General features: G+C 41.4%; 1 pseudogene; it reads left to right on the top strand.

Annotated features, from left to right (window-relative positions):
* Positions 1 to 20,041, top strand: part of LOC133052654 (interleukin-31 receptor subunit alpha-like) — a 63,242-nt pseudogene that overhangs the window by 17,828 nt on the left and 25,373 nt on the right.

The following is a 20,041-nucleotide window of genomic DNA, read 5'->3' as shown; positions in this document are numbered from 1 at the left end:
ACCAATCCAGTCTTCTCTGGATGGTTCTCATCCCATTGTCAATGGAAAAAGATCTAAATTCTTAACCCTCCAAGGCCTGGCCCCTATCAAGCCCTCCAAACTCATCTTCCATCTTGCTCTTGCTTCTCTAGTAGTTCTGAATTGCTAGTTTCCCTTGTGTCATGTCATTTCATTACTCTCTGCTTCTGCCTAGAACAGCTCTCTGCTTTGTACCTCTCCTCTTGGCCTAAACCTTGCTAGAGCCACTCATCTCTCAGATCTCTGATCTGACATATTTTCTTCTGGGAGTCTGAGATAGGTACTCCTCCTCTGTCATTGCACTTAACATAGTCACTTAAACTCATCTCTCCCCATATTTGATGATAAGTTCCTCAAACACAGAAACCTTGATTTTCATCTTAGTATTCTCATTGCCTGCCACATGTGCTCAATAAATGTTTAATTAAACTATACCACATAAAAAGCAATTCCAAAATCCCAATATGTTCATATAACAAGACTCATATTTGTGAGATGCTAATATATGGGTTTGCTTCCCAGGTGGCTCAATGGTAAAGAATCCTACTTGCCAGTGCAGGAACTGCAGGAGACTTGTTTTCAATTCCTGGGTTGGAAAGATCCCCTGGAGGAGGTAATGGCAACCCACTCCAATATTCTTGCTGTGATAATCCCATGGACAGAGGAGTTTGGTGGGCTACAGTCCATGGGATTGCAAAGAGTCAAATATGACTGAGTGACTGAGCACCCATGCACACAATATATGGGTTGCAGAGTGCTTTTTTATACTGCAGGCTACTTAATCCTTGCAAATATCATATAAATTGTTGTTTTTTAGTTAATAAGTTGTGTCTGACTCTTTGCAAGACCATGGACCATAGTCTGCTTGGCTTCTCTTTCCATGAGATTTCCCAGGCAAGAATGTTGTTCATTCGCTCAGTCATGTCCGACTCTCTCCAACCCCATGGGACTGCAGCATGCCAGGGTTCCTGGTTCTTCACTATCTCCCAGAGTTTGCTCAAACACATGTCCATTGAGTTGATGATGCCATCCAACCATCTCATCCTCTGTCACCCCTTCTCTTCCTGTCCTCAGTCTTTCCCAGCATCAGGGTTTTTTCCAATGAGTAGGCTTTTCACATCAGGTGGCCAAAGTACTGGAGCTTCAGCTTCAGTGTCAGTCCTTCCAATGAATGTTCAGGGTTGATTTTCTTTCAGATTGACTGGTTTGATCTCCTTGCTGTCCAAGGAACTCTCAAGAGTCTTCTTCAGCACCACAGTTTGAAAGCATCAACTCTTCGGTGCTCAGCCTTCTTTATGGTCCAGCTCTCACATCCATATGTGACTACTGGGAAAACATAAGCAAGAATACTAGCGTGGTTTACCAATTCCATCTCCAGGAGATCTTCCCAACCCAGGGATTGAAACTGTGTCTCCTCCATTGGAAGGTTGATTCTTTACCACTGAGCCACCTGGGAAACCCCTCCTATAAATAAGATATCACTATTCTTCTTGTTGTTGTTGTTTAGTCAGTAAGTTGTGTCCGACTCTTTGTGACCCCATGGACTGTAGACCACCAGGCTCCTCCTCCTTGGGATTTCCCAGGCAAGAATACTGGAATGAGTTGCTATTTCCTTCTTCTGGGGATCTTCCTGACACAGGAATCAAACCCACATCTCCTGCATTTGCAGGTGAATTCTTTACCACTGAGCCACCAGGGAAGCCCCATTGTTATTACAGATTAGTAAATTGCAATGCATTGGAGAAGGAAATGGCAACCCACTCCAGTATTCTTGCCTGGAGAATCCCAGGGATGGGGGAGCCTGGTGGGCTGCCATCTATGGGGTCGCACAGAGTCGGACATGACTGAAGTGACTTAGCAGTAGCAGTAGCAAATTGCAATGTAGAGCACTTTGGTCATCTGTCCAAGATTTGTAAGTTACAGAGTTGAGCTCAGGTTTTGTGACGCCAAGTTCAGTCATTCATTTGACCATACTTTAGCCTCCAAACCACCTTCCCATGGCCGTAGTGGAAAGGGTTTCTACTTTTATAAAAGGGAACCATGTGAACACTCTACCAAAGGATTTCAAGACTGTTTTAAGAATTTGACTTAAGCTTTGCTCCAAAACTTCTGACTCATCTCTTAAGATATAAACACTTGGGATAAGCTAGGACGTGGCACAAAATATAGGTTGCTAGAAACAAAACTGGTGGTTAACTAGTGTTTTGGTAGGAGTCCATTGCTTGTTCTGAGTTTGGGGATTTTTAGATTTAAGCCTGTATATGGAGGATCAATTGGTCTTGGATCCAGTGAGGACCAAAGCCATATAGCCTGGAAAAAAGCCACAGTAAAGAAGCCTTAGAGGAGCACTCTTTGGAACTTTAACTGCATTTTTTTACTGCCCTGAGGCTGGGTCTGGGAATAACAGGTTTGCACAGGTACAGTAAAGAGAGCTTTCTGATTGTGAGGAGACCCAGCAAGAAACCAAGCATATGCTGAGGGTACTAACAAAACAGGAGGAAAATTTTGAGAAATTAAAAATAGAAGAAGAATATTATATATTTTAAAAAGCATGGAAAGTAAAATAGAATGTCATTAGACTTCCTTACATGTGTTTTATGGATTAATACTCTTTTTATTTTGATTTATGCATGGAGAGTTCCATGTGGTTGACCTTCTCTCAAAGGTCTTAATCTGGTTTTAACTGAGCCCCATAACTGAGGCCAGTTGAGGAGGCCACTTCCCCGGAGATGATGAATTGTCCCAAGATGTGTTCCCAACAGCCCTGTTCTACCACTGCAACGTCTCCAGGGGCTTTTGCAGGAAGGTGCTCAGGGAACCTGGGGTTCAGCAGCAAAATTGCCCTCAGGCCTGGATGCTGCTTCCTTGCTCTGATGCCATCTCACTAGACTGGGAGTTCAGAACCGTCCATCTGCAGCTGGGATGCTCAGCTGTTGGCCATATAGACGCATCCTGATTTTGCCCCAATTTCCTTTAGGCCCAGCAGCTATAATTGTGTACCGATTTTCACAGTTGTTGTTGTACACATAAGTGATATCAGGACTTCCTATTCTTGCCAGATTCTATGGGCTAGTGTGCATCCTCACAAAGTAGTCATGTCTGTAAATAGAGTTTATTTTCATTAATAAGCTCAATATAAATTTATATAAACCTACAGCTAAAAGTTCATGTTGCAGCAACAATGATCCTGCTCAGTAAGACATAGCTGAATTTCTACTTTCTTGTGGAGAGTTAAGTCCAGAGGGACTTTATAGAAAGCAACACGCTCATTTACTAACAAGGAAACCGAGGTCTAGAAAGGGGAAGTGGTATATTTGCCTCTCCCTGTTCTGCACACTGAGAGAGTGTCAAAATGAATTTATGTATCTAGGATACTGAGATCTTTAGCAACTTGACTGATCACCCAAAGACCAATCATTTGAACTGGGAAGTTTGAATAAAAGGAAAGAGTCTGGGCGTGAGGGGATCTGTGCTCTGATCCTAGTTCTGCTGATTATAACTGCTGAGGTAGTCCATAATCACTTAACTTGTCTGGGTTTTGCTCATGACATGAGTTTGAACTTAATGTTGTCAAAGTGTCTTTTACATACTGTTCCTTGAGATCTTATCTCTAGGTATTGTTGTCATCTCCAGAAATTAAACTGAGGCCTGTATTGGGTGCCAGGACTCCATCCGCCCTGCATCTTCCAGGACAGCAGGATTCACTCACATCCAGCCCAGAGGCAGAAATATCTACCTCACAAGCTTAGAAAGAAGAAAGGGGATGGGTGGTGGTTCTTGGGGTAACCCCTCTATTTGATGCTAACAGTCTCCAAGCATGTGTAGAAGTTTATTTGTGAAAATTAAAAAATTTGAAATATAATGCTACTAGTTCAGAAAGGTTAGAGAGGGTTGGGGAGTAAAGAAGAAACATGGAAAGATAACATGTGGTCTCCCATCCAGCTTAAGGCTGTCTTTGTCTTTTAGATGGAAGTCAACTTCACCAAAAGCTGTGTGAATGAAGAAGAAGCATATAACCTCACAGGACTGCAGGCTTTTACAGAGTACGTTGTGGCTCTGCAATGTGTGGCTCACAAGTCAAGGTTCTGGAGTGGCTGGAGTCACGAAAAAATGGGAATAACTATGGAAGAAGGCAAGTTGGTCCATTGTGGTTTCTTTTTTGTCTGCTCTGGTTTAGGGCAAACTGAACTGAGCCCTTGTGGATTTTGTCAAGTACTTTGCCATACTTGGGAATGATGGAATCCCACAATCCCAGAGCCAGAGAGTCTGTACAGTGCACCTCCACAGGGCATGCATGGCACATGCCTGAGCCTACAGGATAAGCTGGCCTTCCCCTGATGATGTTAGTGACATTAGCAGCTTTCTGCCTTGAAGGCAAAGGACCATATCTTGAATACTTGTATAAAGTTCTTATACTGTGCTTGAAGTAGTATAAGATTATTTAAAGATGTCCTATGATAAATTAAAGATTGATGTTGCAAACCCTGAGCTACTGCTAAAAAATAAATGTGTAACTAATGAGAAAAAAGGTCACATCTTTAATTATAGTGAAGGAAGGAAGAAGAGGATTGCACCTTGATTGAATGGTTACCATGAGTCAGGAATGGTAATTAAGAACACTATTGGGTTCGCCAAAATGTTCCTTTGAGTTTTTCTATAACATCTTACAGAAAAACTGGAATGAACTTTTTGGCCAACCTAATCTGTGGGCTTGATATAAAATCCAGCCTGGCTGTGGAGTAACTTTGGGCAAGATACCCACCCTCTAAGAGTCAGTCTCCTTACTAATGTTTCCCCTTTTCCATAATGGACTATAATTTATAAAATTGAGTTAATAGTAGTACCTACTTTTTAGTATTATTTTAAAGATTAAATGAAATAATTGTGTTTAGCCCATAATCAACATTTAGTAGTTGACAGATTTCTTACCAGTGTTATTAATTCTCCTAAGAGCCCTATAAAATATGTAGAATCACCTCCATTTGCAAGTGAGATAGCTGAGATGTTAATTTGTTCATTGTCATTCAGCATATTACCATGCTCTATAAATCAAGAGCCTTGCCCAGAGCCTGACCCCAGTAGACGTTCAGTAAGTGTTTGATGAATGTGTTCGTTTCCTGTGGCCACTGTAACAAATTGTGGGGGTGTGTGTGTGCTCAGTTGCTCAGTCATATCTGACTCTTTGTGACCCCATGGACTATAGCGCGACAGACTCCTCTGTCCATGTAATTTTCCAGGTGAGAATACTGGAGCAGGTTACCATTTCCTACTCCAGAGGATCTTCCCAACCCAGAGACCGAACTCCCCTCTCTTGTGTCTCCTGCATTGGCAGGTGGCTTCTTTGCCACTGTGCCACCTGGGAAGCCCACAATTTTTTTTTCTTTTCTAATTCTAGAATTCAAAGGTCCAAAATCAGTTTCACTGGACTAAAGTCAAAGTGCTGGCACAGTTGGAGATTTTGAAGGGAGAACATATTTTCTTGCCTTTTCTATCTTCTAGTAGCTGTCTGTATTCTTTGGTTTGTGGCCCCTTCCTATAAACAAAGCATATTGCTCCAGTCTCTGCTTCTGTCATCACATTACCTTTTTCTCCTCTTCCATGTCAAATCTGTCTGCTTCCTTCTTGTAATGACCATTGTGATAACATTTAGGGCCCACTGGGATAATCCAAGATAATCTCCCCATCTCAAGATCCTAACCCAATCACATGTACAAAGTCCCTTTGGCCATAAAAGGTAACGTTTATAGGTGATAAGAGATTTGTACTTAGATTTTGGGGGTTCATTTTTCAACCTAATACAATGAATGAATGACTAATTAAATGAATGCTTATCAAAGGCCACACATCTTCTGAAATATGTTAGAGAAACAGAAAAATGCTGATCATTCTAACCTTCTGAGGCTTTAACTTTGTTTATGAGACATGTAAGTTCTAGACCATGAATTTCCCCTCACCCCACCGTAGGCATGATTTCAGGCCCTTTTTAATCAGTCTTACAACAAGTCCCTCACTGATCTTATGCAACATGTGGGGTCAGCTCCTGTGCTCCCTGGTCTATATGGCAAAAGTGTATTCCCCTGGATCCTGGTTGAGTTTCCCATGAGACCCAAGTTAGTGTTAACAGATATTTGGCATGTTTGCCCATATGATCATATGTCTGGGAATAATCAGGTGCCTTCTGAATTTTGTATCTCCCACTGGAGATGTTCATGCTTAGTCTGGACTACTCATTGGTGGATGTAGTTACAACAAAGATTCATGTGACACACATAGAGGATTGGGCTGGATGGCCTCTGAAGTCCCTTCTTACTCTGAGATTCTGTTCATCTATGGCATTCAGGCATCCAGGCTTCCATGCTCAACTGTAAGAATACAGGAAAAAGTAATACAAAATTTCTAATCCCTATGTGTTTATATGCTTAGAACAGTGCCTTACAAATGGTAAGTGCTATATAAATTTTAAATAAATAAAAATACATGCATGATTAAAACAAAACTAGTCAAGTTGTGGACCTAATGTGAATTTTTGATTGAAATTATATGCAGTATTTGGGAACACTCTATAGACATCATCTTAAATAATCCTCAGACGGTAAAGCGTCTGCCTACAATGCGGGAGACCTAGGTTCAATCCCTGGGTCGGAAAGATCCCCTGGAGAAGGAAATGGCAACCCACTCTAGTACTCTTGCCTGGAAAATCCCATGGACAGAGGAGCCTGGTAGGCTACAGTTCATGGGGTTGCAAAGATTCGGACATAACTGAGTAACTTCACTTTCACTTTCAAAACAAATATACTAGTTTACAAATACCAAATAGCACTTAAATTGTACAATATAAAATGACCCAATGGTTATAATCTGTTGGAGTGCTCAGTTATTGCTGTCTGTGGCTTGACTGACCCCTATCTTTTAAAATATTAGAACGAAATGCAAGCAATATCCTTGTGTAAGTTGTCCTCTCCCTCTGCTATACCTTTCAGCAGGCAATCTGGGAGAGTGAGTTCTACCCTGGGTTTGATCTTGTTTTGTACAGTTCTCCTCCCTGTAGCTGTCATTCTTCTTAGAGACCTAACATCATTATGGTTCACTGTCTTAAGTTCATCACAGTCCAACCACTTGCTAATGTCAATTTCATACACTTGTTTCACCACTAGAAATGAGATTTACCATTTCAACTGATTTGTTATTTCAGCTTGCTTGGCTAAGATTGACTACCAAAACATTAGATGCTAGTGTCCTCTGTGCCCTGTGCTAGTTAAATAAAATGAACATCTGTCAACATTACCACTGGACAATTTTTGCTTTTCTTAATTTTTTCAGAATCCCAGAAGAAACTAATGAAAATGTACCCACCCTTGGCAAATCCTAATTTATCCTCTTCTAATTCATAAAGTATTTCCCTGTTTCACAAAGAAATGCCAGGTGTTTTATACACACTACCTCAAACCTTTTCTAATTTGAAAATTTCCGTTTTAAGTTGAATATGAAGTACTCTTCCCTTTTGCATTTCAATATATTGATTATTAGGATTATTTACTCACATTTAAGCATATAAATATATACTACATGAAACACGCATACTACACGAAACAGCCGATTCATGAGAAAAGACCCTGATACTGGGGAAGATTTAAGGCAAAAGAAGAAGAGGGCAGCAGGGAATGAGATGGCTGGATCACATCACCAACTCGATGGGCATGAACTTGGGCACACCTCGGGAGACAGTGAGGGACAAGGAGGCCTGGAGTGCTGCAACCCTTTGGATTGCAAAGAGTCGGGCATGACTTAGTGATTGAACAGCCACAGGAAACATATAATAATATTCAAGTCCTGGCGCCATTACTTAAAAGTTATATTGGGCAATTTTCTCACTTCTTAACACCTCAGAAGAGGAAACAGTAATATTGATGTACCTAACTATAAGCCTGTGGAGGTTAGATGAGATGATTCAGGTAAAATGCTTAGTATGTGACACTTGCTAAAAGTGAGTGATTCTTAGTGTTAGTCTTCAGCAAAGGCAGCAGAATGTGTCTAAAGTGCTGATTGGTGGTGACTGTGGGTATTTCCAGATTGTACCTGGAGCAACAGAGCAGCAAATTCTTACTACGTCTGTCCAAACAGTTGATGCCTTGGAATATGTAAACTCCAATATGTAATTGGAGAAGGAAATGGCAACCCACTGCAATATTCCTTGCCTGGAGAATCCCATGGACAAAGGAACCTGGAGGGCTACAGTCCACGGGGTCGCAAGACTTGGACATGACTTAGCGGCTAAACCACCACCACCAATATGTAAATATTTTGGCAAATTTGTAAAAGCTTAGTATTATTCTTTCACAAATACAGAATTATCGCTTTTCCCCATTTGGTTAAGTTGGATTATTAATTTATTCATTATCAATTTATGATCTTGGAAAATTGACTGTAATAATTGTAGATGAGGGTTTTTCAGATGGCTCAAGTGGTAAAGAATCCACCTATGAATGCAGGAGATGCAGTTTCAATCCCTAGGTTGGGAAGATCTCCTGCAGGAGGAAATGGAAACCCACTCCAGTATTCTCGCATGAAAAATTCCATAGACAGAAGAGCCTGATGGGCTACAGTCCATGGGGTTGCAAAGAGTTGGACACAATTGAGCATGCACATGTAATTGTAGAAGATTTAAATGCTAGCCATTTGTTTTACTAAAAGTCGCGTCTGTAGGAAGTCTACATCAGAAAGACTGTTTCTCTTTGGAACACATCTGCAGGAAATAGTGACCACAGTGAAAGAAGAAAATACCTGATTAAATTCATTCGTCAGCACTGTTTACCATCTACTAGAACCAAGTGGCTGCCTATGGGGTAAATCTAAGTAGAATTTTACTCTTTCTAATCAGTGACTGGAATGATTGATTATTTAATGATCAGTTTATTTGTTTATTTTTTCACAACACAATACCTTTATTAGCCTTAATATTTTTTTACTGTTATTAAATATTATGTTTCCTAACCTTGGAATTAAAATCAATAATCATTTGAGAACAGTCATATAATACAAATCTACTTTTTTTTTGACATAGGAATAATTTAGGTGATATAGTATTTGCAATATATTTTTGGGTGGGACTGTCCCCTCCACTCAGGATTTATGAATTTTTGAACACAGAGAAAACACACATAACCATTGTATTGATTATACTAAGGATATTGGTTCTTTTTTTTTGTTTCTCTCTATGCTTCACATGAGTATTTGGAACTGGTTTGTAATGAAAACTTTGCCTTTAGGTTTTTTCTTTCTTATTCTCCATATTATTATCCCAGAGTCTGACTTCCATGTAACTGGAACAGAGAGACTCTGCAAGTAAGAGATGGATTGAGAGTCTTTCCAGTTCTGTGGGTCACCTATGAAGGTCTCATGACTTTGTAGCTTTGTGCTGAGAAGACTGTCTTCTGGGAGGAACACTGTCTTTGCTGACATCTCAGGCTGTAACCTGTTGACAGGCTGAAACTTGTTCTCTGTCTGAGAAAGTTGAGTCCTGACTGTCCAGTCTCTTGATTTGGTAAAGACCTTTGGGAAAACTCCTGGCAGAGCTTGTAAGACAACATTTCAATGGAATGAAGATTGAGTCATATATAAAGTTTAAATGTTCCAATTTCCTTATATGGCACTTACATGGAATTACAATAGGTCTCATCGGGACACTTGGAACCTAGCAATTAGACTGTGTTAACCACACTTTGACTTCTGCAAGCATAGTTGTAGAAATGTCACCCTTCATTGATGACAAGACAGGTCATTGATTTAATTGCCCTTTAGTGCACTTTTCTACATTATGAAGTTGTCTTTAATTAGGGTTCAGTGTGTAATTTCACATTAAACACTCAATTACCTGAATTAAAAACAAACAAATCCCTAAAAATAGTCTCTCAGTACTAAAGTAGTTTAGATCTTGTCCTGAGTAGCAGATCCCATTTTTTGCAGACTGAATTACATTCTTTTCATCCATGTGAATTCCTCAAGAAAAGATTTAGTGTTCATAAACTTCAGCTTCAGTTAGAGACATTTCCTCAATTACAGGCCAATAGCCTCCTGAACAGTTCTTTCGAACCCTGCTTTCCTCTCTTGACTAAAGTGTATGTGTCATTCTTTAATCAGTAGCTCAGCATTTGAAATTTCAGGTGCATGTCAGAAGCTTCAACTATAAATTACCAGTGGCCCACTTTGTGCCAAAACTCCTTGAGACAAGATATTTGGGAGATACAGTCTGGAGGTCAAGTGTAATAGAAATTCCTCTCTCTCCTTCTCTCTTTTTTTTTAAGTTTTATCCCTGAATAGTTAGATCATCAGAAGCTAACACACTTGAACTATGCTGTCTTCAGGTATGTTGTTTTTCATGGGAGAAATGCATGAACCTAGCTTTCACATTATGACCTTGTATTTCATAGAAGACAACCATGAGAAGTGTACACCTGCCATATTTATGTACTTTCGTTCAACTGTGATTGCAGACATCAGCTTTTAGATTATCTTTTGTCTTTTTTGACTGGATCTACAAGGTAATTCCATTTATGAATTTAATGCCCATAGCCTGAAAAAACTTGCCTCTTGACAATGATTTCTATGTGTTCTTTTTATCAGCCCATAAGGAATACACAACTAAATTTTATTCTTTTTCACTCTTCCTGCCTGGAAGATCAGCATTAAATTTAGAGCTCAGAGAGGGGCTTAGGAAAGATTATTTCTCTGCTTCTTTCTTCTTTGATTCTTTGTTCTGCTTTATAACATTGTAAGTGTGTGGTTTCATCTCTTTGGGGAGTAGATATGGCATAGTGTAAGTGAAAGTGAAGTCGCTCAGTCGTGTCTGACTTTTTGCGACCCCGTGGACTGTAGCCCACCAGGTTCCTCTGTCCATGGGATTCTCCAGGCAAGAATACTGGAGTGGGTTGCCATGTCCTTCTCCAGGGCATCTTCCCTACCCAGGGATTGAACCTGGGTCTCCCACATTGCAGGCAGACACTTTAACCTCTGAGCCACCAGGGAAGCCCAGATATGGCATAATTTATATATAAAATCTCTTTAGCAGTTATCTATGTTATTCCTAGCTTTCATGTATGTGAATGATGAGGACATGAGATGTCATATTCCAATCCAGATTTGAATAATAAATTATATTACGGTAGGATCTACTGTAGTTTTATTTTAGCTTACCTTAAGTCATCAGATCCAAGAGCAGTTTTAATTTTTTATTTTATTTTTATTTTTGCCCTACATGATTGTGGTTTTATTTTTTTCACAAAGTAAAAAGCTTTTCACCACATTATAGTAGTGTTCTAATACAAGAAAATCCCAACATTTTCATTGCAGGGGAAGAGTGATTTATATATAGGATATTAATTTTGTAGATCCTTTGTTATTTTTGACTTTTGGTTGATTCTAGTCCTTCAGCCACAGGATGAAGACGTCATTGCAATGAAGTCTTCCACTCTCCACCTTACTCCTGCTGGCCCCCTCGAGCAAATCCTCCCCAACTGCATTTTCTAGACAGACAGCCTCACTAATTTCAACATCTCCTGCTACAACTCCCTTCTGTCTCTGCTGAACACCTCACTCCTATTCTTTACAGCTCCACATGGCCTGGATCTATGGAGAGTCCTGAGATTAGAGAAAGTGGATGGAAAAAGGCTGGTGCAGTTGTTGTGGAAGGTGACCTCTCTCTGGGTTATTTATTTACAATTCTGTGTAAAAGCCTTGGTCTCTTATACCTCTAAGAACTGTGATTATGGACATTTTACCTCCTTAATTTCCTTCCTTTCCTTTGATGCCCCAAATCTCACAATGGTTTCCTACCTCAGAAAAGCCCTGGATGTCATTTTGTAGAAGTCCTGAATGGGCAATGCAGACCCTGAGCCTTCTTCTTTGATCTGAAATGTTAACACTTGGAAATGTTAACACCTGGGACAGGTACAAAGTGTAAGTGCAAGTGGAAGTGCAGGAGGCTCCTTGACCTTCTGGAGAAAACTGTCGCTGGCTGGTCCTCACTCTAAGGCAATGTAAAATTATATAGTCCCCACCCGCACACTGGAGAAGAGCACTGCCTTGGGGGTGAGCTTACCAGTGTGTCCTGAGGTCATTGCACAAGTGCCCCCCAGAGCACTGGGGTAGTGGGGTGCAAGGATAGAACAGGGGCCCAATGGTCCTTTGTAGGATGGAGGCCTCGGAATGAGGAACAAAGGAGGATCCGGGTGGTTAATACAGAGGATACGAGAGAGGGGATGAGAGGTGACTGTAGGAAAAAGGACAGAAAAGAAGGGGAAGAGGGAATCAGTGGGAAAGAAAAGGGCAAACAGAGGGGAAAAACCAGCCAGAAAGTAGGAGAGAGGAGTTGGGGGAAAGAAGAGAGGGAGAAGAGCAGTGAGATGCCCCAACTCTTTGGTGTGTCTCCAAATGGCTCAGGAAATACTCATTGGGTTATCTCATACTTGCTCAAGTCTGGGCAAGTTTCAAATGCTCTTGAAAATGGAGAAATCACCTGCTTTTTCCAAATGACATCCCAATTCCAGTTACTTCAGGGTTGGAGCATCCTTCTACCTTTCTCCTCTCCCCACCCCGAGGACAGAAGGACACCCTCAGTGGCAGCATGCAAGGGAGAACACAGCCAGTGGTGTTGGGAAATCTTCAAGAATTGATCCCAGATGTTGTGAGTTCTTTCTCAGTCATCAAGTGTGGAAAGGAATTACTCTGTCAACATATTTCTGAGAAGGAAAATAAACAAGAGCACATCCTGTGTGTGGCCAGACCCAGATAGATCAAGTAGGCCAACCTGTGAAGTAGGTGAGATGAACTTGAATGCCCTTCTTCTTCTCCCCCTCACCTGGGGACTGGTCTTCCTTTTGCTTCAATAGAGTTTTCTAAGAATCAGAGCTGCTTAAAAAAGAATGAACTAAAATCAGATTGTGGTGATGATTGCACATCTCTTGACTATCCTAAAAGCCAGTGAGTTGCACACTCCAAAAATGTGAATTTTCTGGTATGTGAATTATATCTCAATAAAACTATTATTTTATTATAAAAAGAGAATGAGTTGTCATGAAAGATATATGCTTCCCAGTCATTAGGAAGATTTTTAATGGACTTTTTATGTCATGGGAGGTTTAAAGGAAATTCTCAAACCAGAAAGGCAGTGGGACAAAGTGACTTCTGAAGTCCTTCTGACCTTATGTTCAGTCATTCTGCTCATCTCTGTGTGTTATCAGTAACAGAAAGAGAAAAACAAGGAAGCCCTCTAATTCCTGAGAAATACTCAGCATGCTGACCTCTAGCAAAACATATGATTAATAGGCTCAGGTTCAAGGCTGAAAAAAAGAGGTTGGCCTGGAGCCCCTGGGGTCACCTTCATTTCTCACCAAGGATTTGGTCTGATAGGGTAACCTTGAATGTTCTAGTCCTCTTAGCTGGAATGTCTGGTTGGGGAAGCTAGCTCTCTCCTTGGAGAGGGTGGTATGCAGATAAAAAGACAGGGCACTCTCCAACCCCTGAAGGTTTCCATGAAAGAAGTGACCCAGGGCCAGGACAGACTTGCGATTGGCTCAGAGGAAATGCCTCAGCTTTTAAGTTTATGCTTCTCTGTCCATTACCAATATCCATTGGATCATAGAAAAAGCAAAAGAATTCCAGAAAAATATTTGTATCTGCTTCATAGACTATACTAAAGCCTTTGACTGTGTGGACAACAACAAACGATGGAAAGTTCTTCAAGAGATGGGAATATTAGACCACCTTACCTGCCTCCTGAGAAACCTGTATGAAGGTCAAGAAGCAACAGTTAGAACTGGACATGGAACAACAGACTGGTTCCAAATTGGGAAAGGAATATGTCAAGGCTGTGTATTGTCACCCTGCTTATTTAACTTATATGCAGAGCACATCATGTGAAATGACAGGCTGGATGAAGCACAAACGGGAATAAAGATTGCCAGGAGAAACATCAATAAACTCAGATACACAGATGACAACACCCTTATGGCAGAAAGTGAAGAGGAACTAAAGAGCCTCTTGATGAAAGTGAAAGAGGAGAGTGAAAAAGTTGGCTTAAAGCTCAACATTCAGAAAACTAAGATCATGGCATCTGGTCCCATCACTTCATGGCAAATAGATGGGGAAGCAATGGAAACAGAGAATTTATTTTCTTGGGCTCCAAAGAGCCCACTGTGGATGGTAACTGCAGCCATGAAATTCAAAGACGCTTGCTCCTTGGAAGAAAAGCTATGACAAACCTAGACGGTGTATTAAAAAGCAGACACATTACCTTGCCTACAAATGTCCATGTAGTCAAAGCTATGTTTTTTCCATTAGTTGTGTATGGATGTGAGAGATGGACAATAAAAAAAGCTGAGCACCAAAAAATTTATGTCTTCGAACTGTGGTGCTGGGGAAGACTCTTGAGAGTCCCTTGGACAGCAAGAAGATCAAACCAGTCAATCCTAAAGAAAATCAACCCTGAATATTCATTGGAAGGACTGATGCTGAAGCTGAAGCTCCAATACTTTGGCCACCAGATGTGAAGAACTGACTCACTGGATAAGACCCTGGTGCTGGGAAAGATTGAAGGCAGGAAGAGAAGTGGGTAACAGAGGAAAAGTTGGTTGAATGGCATCATCGACTCAATGAATTTGAGTTTGAGCAAAGTCCAGGAAATAGTGGAGGACAGGGAAGCCTGGCGTGTTGCAGTCCATGAGGTTGCAAAGAGTCGAACACGACTGAGCAAGTGAACAACAACCTCTCCCATTGAAGACAGAGAGCAAGATGCTGCCTAAAGGAATAAGGAGTGGTTTGCTTGCATTGGTTTGGGCATCATGCTAGTTTATCTTTGTGGAATTAGATTTATGTCAAGGGTTGATACCAAGAGACCATTTAGAAATCACCTCTCCTGGCATTTGGAGGGTTAACATGGCACAGTGTATGTTACTCATCCCAGAGGGATCATCATATGATTATAGTTTAGCACCTAATAATTAATATTACCTCCCATCCCTGATTCCCATCACTGATTACTGTCTCAATGACTTTCTTTCCTTGCTGTTAGCAGTAAATTTTGTTTCCTTTGTGTTCAGAAGGCAAAAGGAACCCCAGTCCTGGAGAAAGTACTTGGTTACAACATATGGTATTTTCCAGAAAACAACACTAACCTCACAGAGACAATGAACACTACTAACCAGCAGCCTGAACTGTACCTGGGAAACCAGACCTACTGGGTACATGTGATTTCTTATAATTCTCTTGGGAAATCTCCAGAGGCCACCTTGAGGATTCCAGCTATTGATGAAAAGTGTAAGTATGACATAAACGTCTTAGTTAGATGCCTTACCCCATCTGATTTGCCAAGGAGTTGTCCCTATCCTCTCAATGGTTGCTGTTTTTTTAGCATCAAAATGAAAATGAAGTAAGGACATTTTAGGTTATGGTGGGGTGATCATAATCATGAGCTTCTTGAAATAACGTTCTTTTGGAATAAAGCCTCTGTTGAAAATCAGAGATTTCATAAATCATAGGATACACAGTCATGAGCCTAGAAGTTCTATGTGCAGCAAGTCTTTGTTTTATTCTGAGTGAATATAAGCTGGATTGAGCATTAAAACTGTCAGATCTGCCATGTTTATCCTCAGTGGCTAAGAGATGTCTTTCGAAATCTTCCCTTCACAGTTCTGACCCCATCCTGGTCTTGATTTGTTCACTCTCCTGTTTCCTTCTTTTTCTCCCTTCCATTTGACTATCTAGTTAGGGATAGTTCTAATGTTAATTGTTGTTGTTGTTCAATTGCTAAGTAGTGTCTGACTCTTTGCAACCCCATGGACTGCCCCATGCCATAGGCTTCCCTGTCCTTCACTATCTCCCTGGAGTTTGTTTGGATTCTTGTTCATTGAGTTGATGATGCTATCTAATCATCTCACCCTCTGCCCCCCTCTTCTTTTGCCTTCAGTCTTTCCCAGCACCAGGGTCTTTTCTAATGAGTTGGCTCTAATGTTTATTCTTGCCAGTAATTGCTCATTACACCTTTAATTAAGTAATTTGAAAAATATTACTACTCTCATGCAAACTTATATCCTGTTTTGGAATAAAATAGCTTCTTTGAGTGTTATTCAAGGAATTGCAGGCAATCTATTTCCTCTTCCTGGCTTTATTTTCTCTATAGATCTTATTGCTGTTGTTCAGTTGATAAGTCATGTCTGACTCTTTTGTGACCCCATGGGCTGTAGCCCACCAAGTTTCTTTATCCATGGGATTGCCCATGCAAGAATACTGGGATGAGTTGCCATTTCCTTCTCCAGGGGATCTTCCTGACCCAGGGATCTAACCCTTGTCTCCTGAGTCTCCTGCAACAATGTGCAGCAGTGGCAGTGATGAGTAGTTGCCACAGAGGAGGCCTGCAAAACCTAAAATATTTACTATTTGACCCTTTACAGACCTTTTTGCAGTTCCCAGTCCAAGACATTTAAGAATGTGATGTTTTACAGAATTTTGTTTACTAGAGTTGCCTGGAGAATAGTTATAATAATAATTGTAAGTTTAACAGTCATTAAGTATAATTATCCAATATTGTCCATTAGGATATGTCAGACATTGTGCTAAAATGATATGATTCAATCTAATTTTAGCCTCACATGACCCATGGGATAGGTGCTATCAGGTTTACTTTTGAGCTGATGAAGCTGTGATTCAGGAAAGCTTAGTAATTTGCTCAAAGATCTCTCAGGTGGACTTTAAGCACAGGTCTACATGATTCCAAACTTGTCCAATATATTTTATCCAGGACCTTGGACTTAGTAAAGTGACTTAGAAATCTGATCACAGCTGCTGTGTGACACTGAATGATTCTTTTCCTCTGTGGACCACTGTTTTCCTATCTTTCAAAAAAAAGAATTGGAACAGAAACACCTTCAGGTTCTTTTTGGCCCCAAGACAAGAAGCTCTGCTTCTAAGAGACCTTAGCCAGCAGACAGCTGTGGAGTGGTCTGAGGCAGGACATGGCAAAACATGGCCAATTGTCCGAGGAGGAGGTTGGTCCTGAGTTGAGGGAGGGTTCAGGTTGGGCTAGGATGGTGGGCAAAGATGAAGCACTACTAGCATCTGAGAATGATATTTGATGGGCCCAGAGTGACTGACTTCATGCAAATCATAAGAAATTAACAGCATTTGCAGTCTTAGTGCCTTTCCTCTTTTCTCAAGAGGAATCTATTTCCTACCACATCTGGGGGTGTATTGTGTTTGGAGAAGTTGCTGAAAAAGTGATTGTTGAGTGATAGAGGCAATTAGTCAACATTCAGTAGAACAATGACTTGGAAACTTCTTTCAGCAACACTTAATGCTGCCCAGGCTCTTTCATCTTGCTAGGCTGACTCATGGCTTGATTCCATACCCTCTGTGGTCCTGAATCTGTGCTTGTTTCTTAACTCTTTAGACCTGACTTCTGCTCCTCAGAGTTCCAATACTGCTAAAGAGAAAGAGTGTGGGGTTAACAACCAACACTCACTTCCATCTTCAAGTTGGGATGTTCGTGCAAGTGGTTTATTAATCAGAAAAGGAAGGAAGGCCAGGGAAGAGGAGGAAGAGGAGGCTGAGCCAAAGATGTTGATTGATTTTCCCAGATCTTCCCAACAAAGCACCATAGACTCGGTGACTTCAAACAACAGAAACTCAACTGCCTCATTTTTCTGCAGGCTGAAAAGTCTGAAAAGTCTGAAAATGAGGCACTGGCAAGACCGTGCTCCCTCAGAAACTTCTAAGGGAGGATCCTTCCTTTTTATCCCAGCTTCTGGAAGCCCCAGGCTTTCCTTGGCTTGTAGCAGTCTAATTCTAATCCGACTCATTCCTCACATGACCAGCTTCCTGTGTGTATCTGTCTCTGCATTCAAATTCCACTTTTAAGGAGACCAGTCATATTGGGCTAAGGACTCTCATCTTATTTTAACTACTTATTCCTGCTTTCCAGATGAGGTTACATTTTGCAATACCAAGAATATCTTCTGCGGGCACACAATTCAACCCAGAATGGTTCGATCTGAGTTGACAGTCCTGGGGAGGGTGGTTCCAGCCTGACCCTGCACAGGAACTCTGAAGTTTGTTACAGCTCAAAGTTATCCCAAGCAGGCGACATATAAAGACAGCAAAAAGGCATCGGAGGGGATCGGTTGGCAGTTTAGTCTCTAAGTCGTGTCCGACTCTTGTGACCCCATGGACTATAGCCTGCAGGCTCCTCTGCCCATCGGATTCTCCAGGCAAGAATACTGGAGTGGGTTGCCATTTCCTTCTCCAGGGGCTCTTCCCAACCCAAGAATCGAACCTGGATCTCCTGCATTGCAGGCAGATTCTTTACCGACTGAGGGGATCAGGGAACACTAATGTTACCTGCTTCAAGAGGCTGAATAAGTTTGCAAATGCTCCAATAATGACTTTAAGCCTGATTGCAACAGTGACTAAGGATGCTTAGAGGCTGTGAGCAGGGAAGGGCAGGGAGGAGAGAGCTGGAACGCTAGGGCTTAGGTGGGATTGATTTCCTGGCTCTGTGCTCTTTGCCCTACTCCAGCTTCACGATTTCTCCATGTGTCAGTTGCCCTTCCTCAGAGCTGCCCTTTCAAGTTGACAGATTCTCTGGCCTTGCTTCTAGACCAGACGCTAGAGTCTCTCATAAAGGCCTAGTACGGAGAAAGGACTCCTTTCCCTTCCATTGTGAGCTTCAAGAACAGAGGCTGCTAAATATGTACACAGCCCTCTGGGGTTTGTTGTTGTTCTGTTTTCCTTTTATTTTATTTATTTTTAATTTTAAATTAATTTTTATTGGAGTCTAGTTGCTTTTGGAGTGGGGAGCTTCCTTGGTGGCTCAGACACTAAAGAATCTGACTGCAGTGCAGGAGACCCGGGTTCAATCTGTGGGTCAGAAAGATTCACCTGGAGAAGGAAGTGTCTACCCATTCAAGTATTGCTGCCTGGGAAAGCCCATGAACAGAGGAGCCTGGTGGGCTACAGTCCATGGAGTTGCAAAGAGTTGGACACGACTTAATGACTAACACACACACAGTTGCTTTACAGTGTTGTGTTAGTTTCTGCCATACAGCAAAGTGAATCAGTTATACATATACACATATCCCCTCATTTTTAGATTTCCTTCCCATTTTTTGGCTTCCCTGATAGCTCAGTTGGTAAAGAATCTGCCTGCAATGCAGGAGACCCTGGTTCAATTCCTGGGTCGGGAAGATCCCCTGGAGAAGGGATAGGCTACCCACTCTAGTATTCTGGTGTGGAGAATTCCATGGACTTTGGTCCATGGGGTCACAAAGAGTTGGACACGACTAAGCAATTTTCACTTTCCCATTTAGGTCACCACGGAGAACTGAATAGAGTTCCTTTTGCCATAGAGTAGGTTCTCATTAGTTATCTATTTTACACATAGTAATGTATTTGATCTCTGGGAGTTGGTGATGGACAAGGAAGCCTCGCATGCTGCGATTCACGGGATCGCAAAGACTCAGACATGACTGAGCGACTGAACTGAATTGAACTGAACTGAATGTATTTGTTGCATAGGCATAGTAGAATTTAGTACCGCTTGGCCTCTTATGCTAAATCTCTATACTTGCCTAGTTTTCCAACTTCCAGAGGTATTTTGGCTTTTTTGAGGGACTCCACCTCCTCTTCTGCCCTCATCCAGAACCATCTTTGATGTTACTTTAAACATGCTTCCTGTAGTTTCCAATTCTATAGGCTCAGGTATGTTGTAGGCAGTGAGGAGTAGAAGACGGGACAGCCACATGCTGTGGTCTTCTGAGCCCCACTCCTTCATGCCCTCCTTCTCCTCCTTCTCTCCGCACATCTCCAGTAGTCCTCTCTTCTGCATATTCAGAACATTTTCATTAAGGGAACTCTCTGATTCTGATTAGATCTCAGGTACTAGACTTGAAGCCACATGTTCAACTTTTCCACTAAAGAACACTGTGGACTGTTTCCCCACCTGTCTTTTTGCTAGGTCTTCAGGGAATGCAGTCATTTA

Source organism: Dama dama, chromosome X (assembly GCF_033118175.1).
Source record: "Dama dama isolate Ldn47 chromosome X, ASM3311817v1, whole genome shotgun sequence".
In the NCBI taxonomy this organism is placed as follows: domain Eukaryota; kingdom Metazoa; phylum Chordata; class Mammalia; order Artiodactyla; family Cervidae; genus Dama; species Dama dama.
This window is presented reverse-complemented; position numbering and strand designations above follow the sequence as displayed.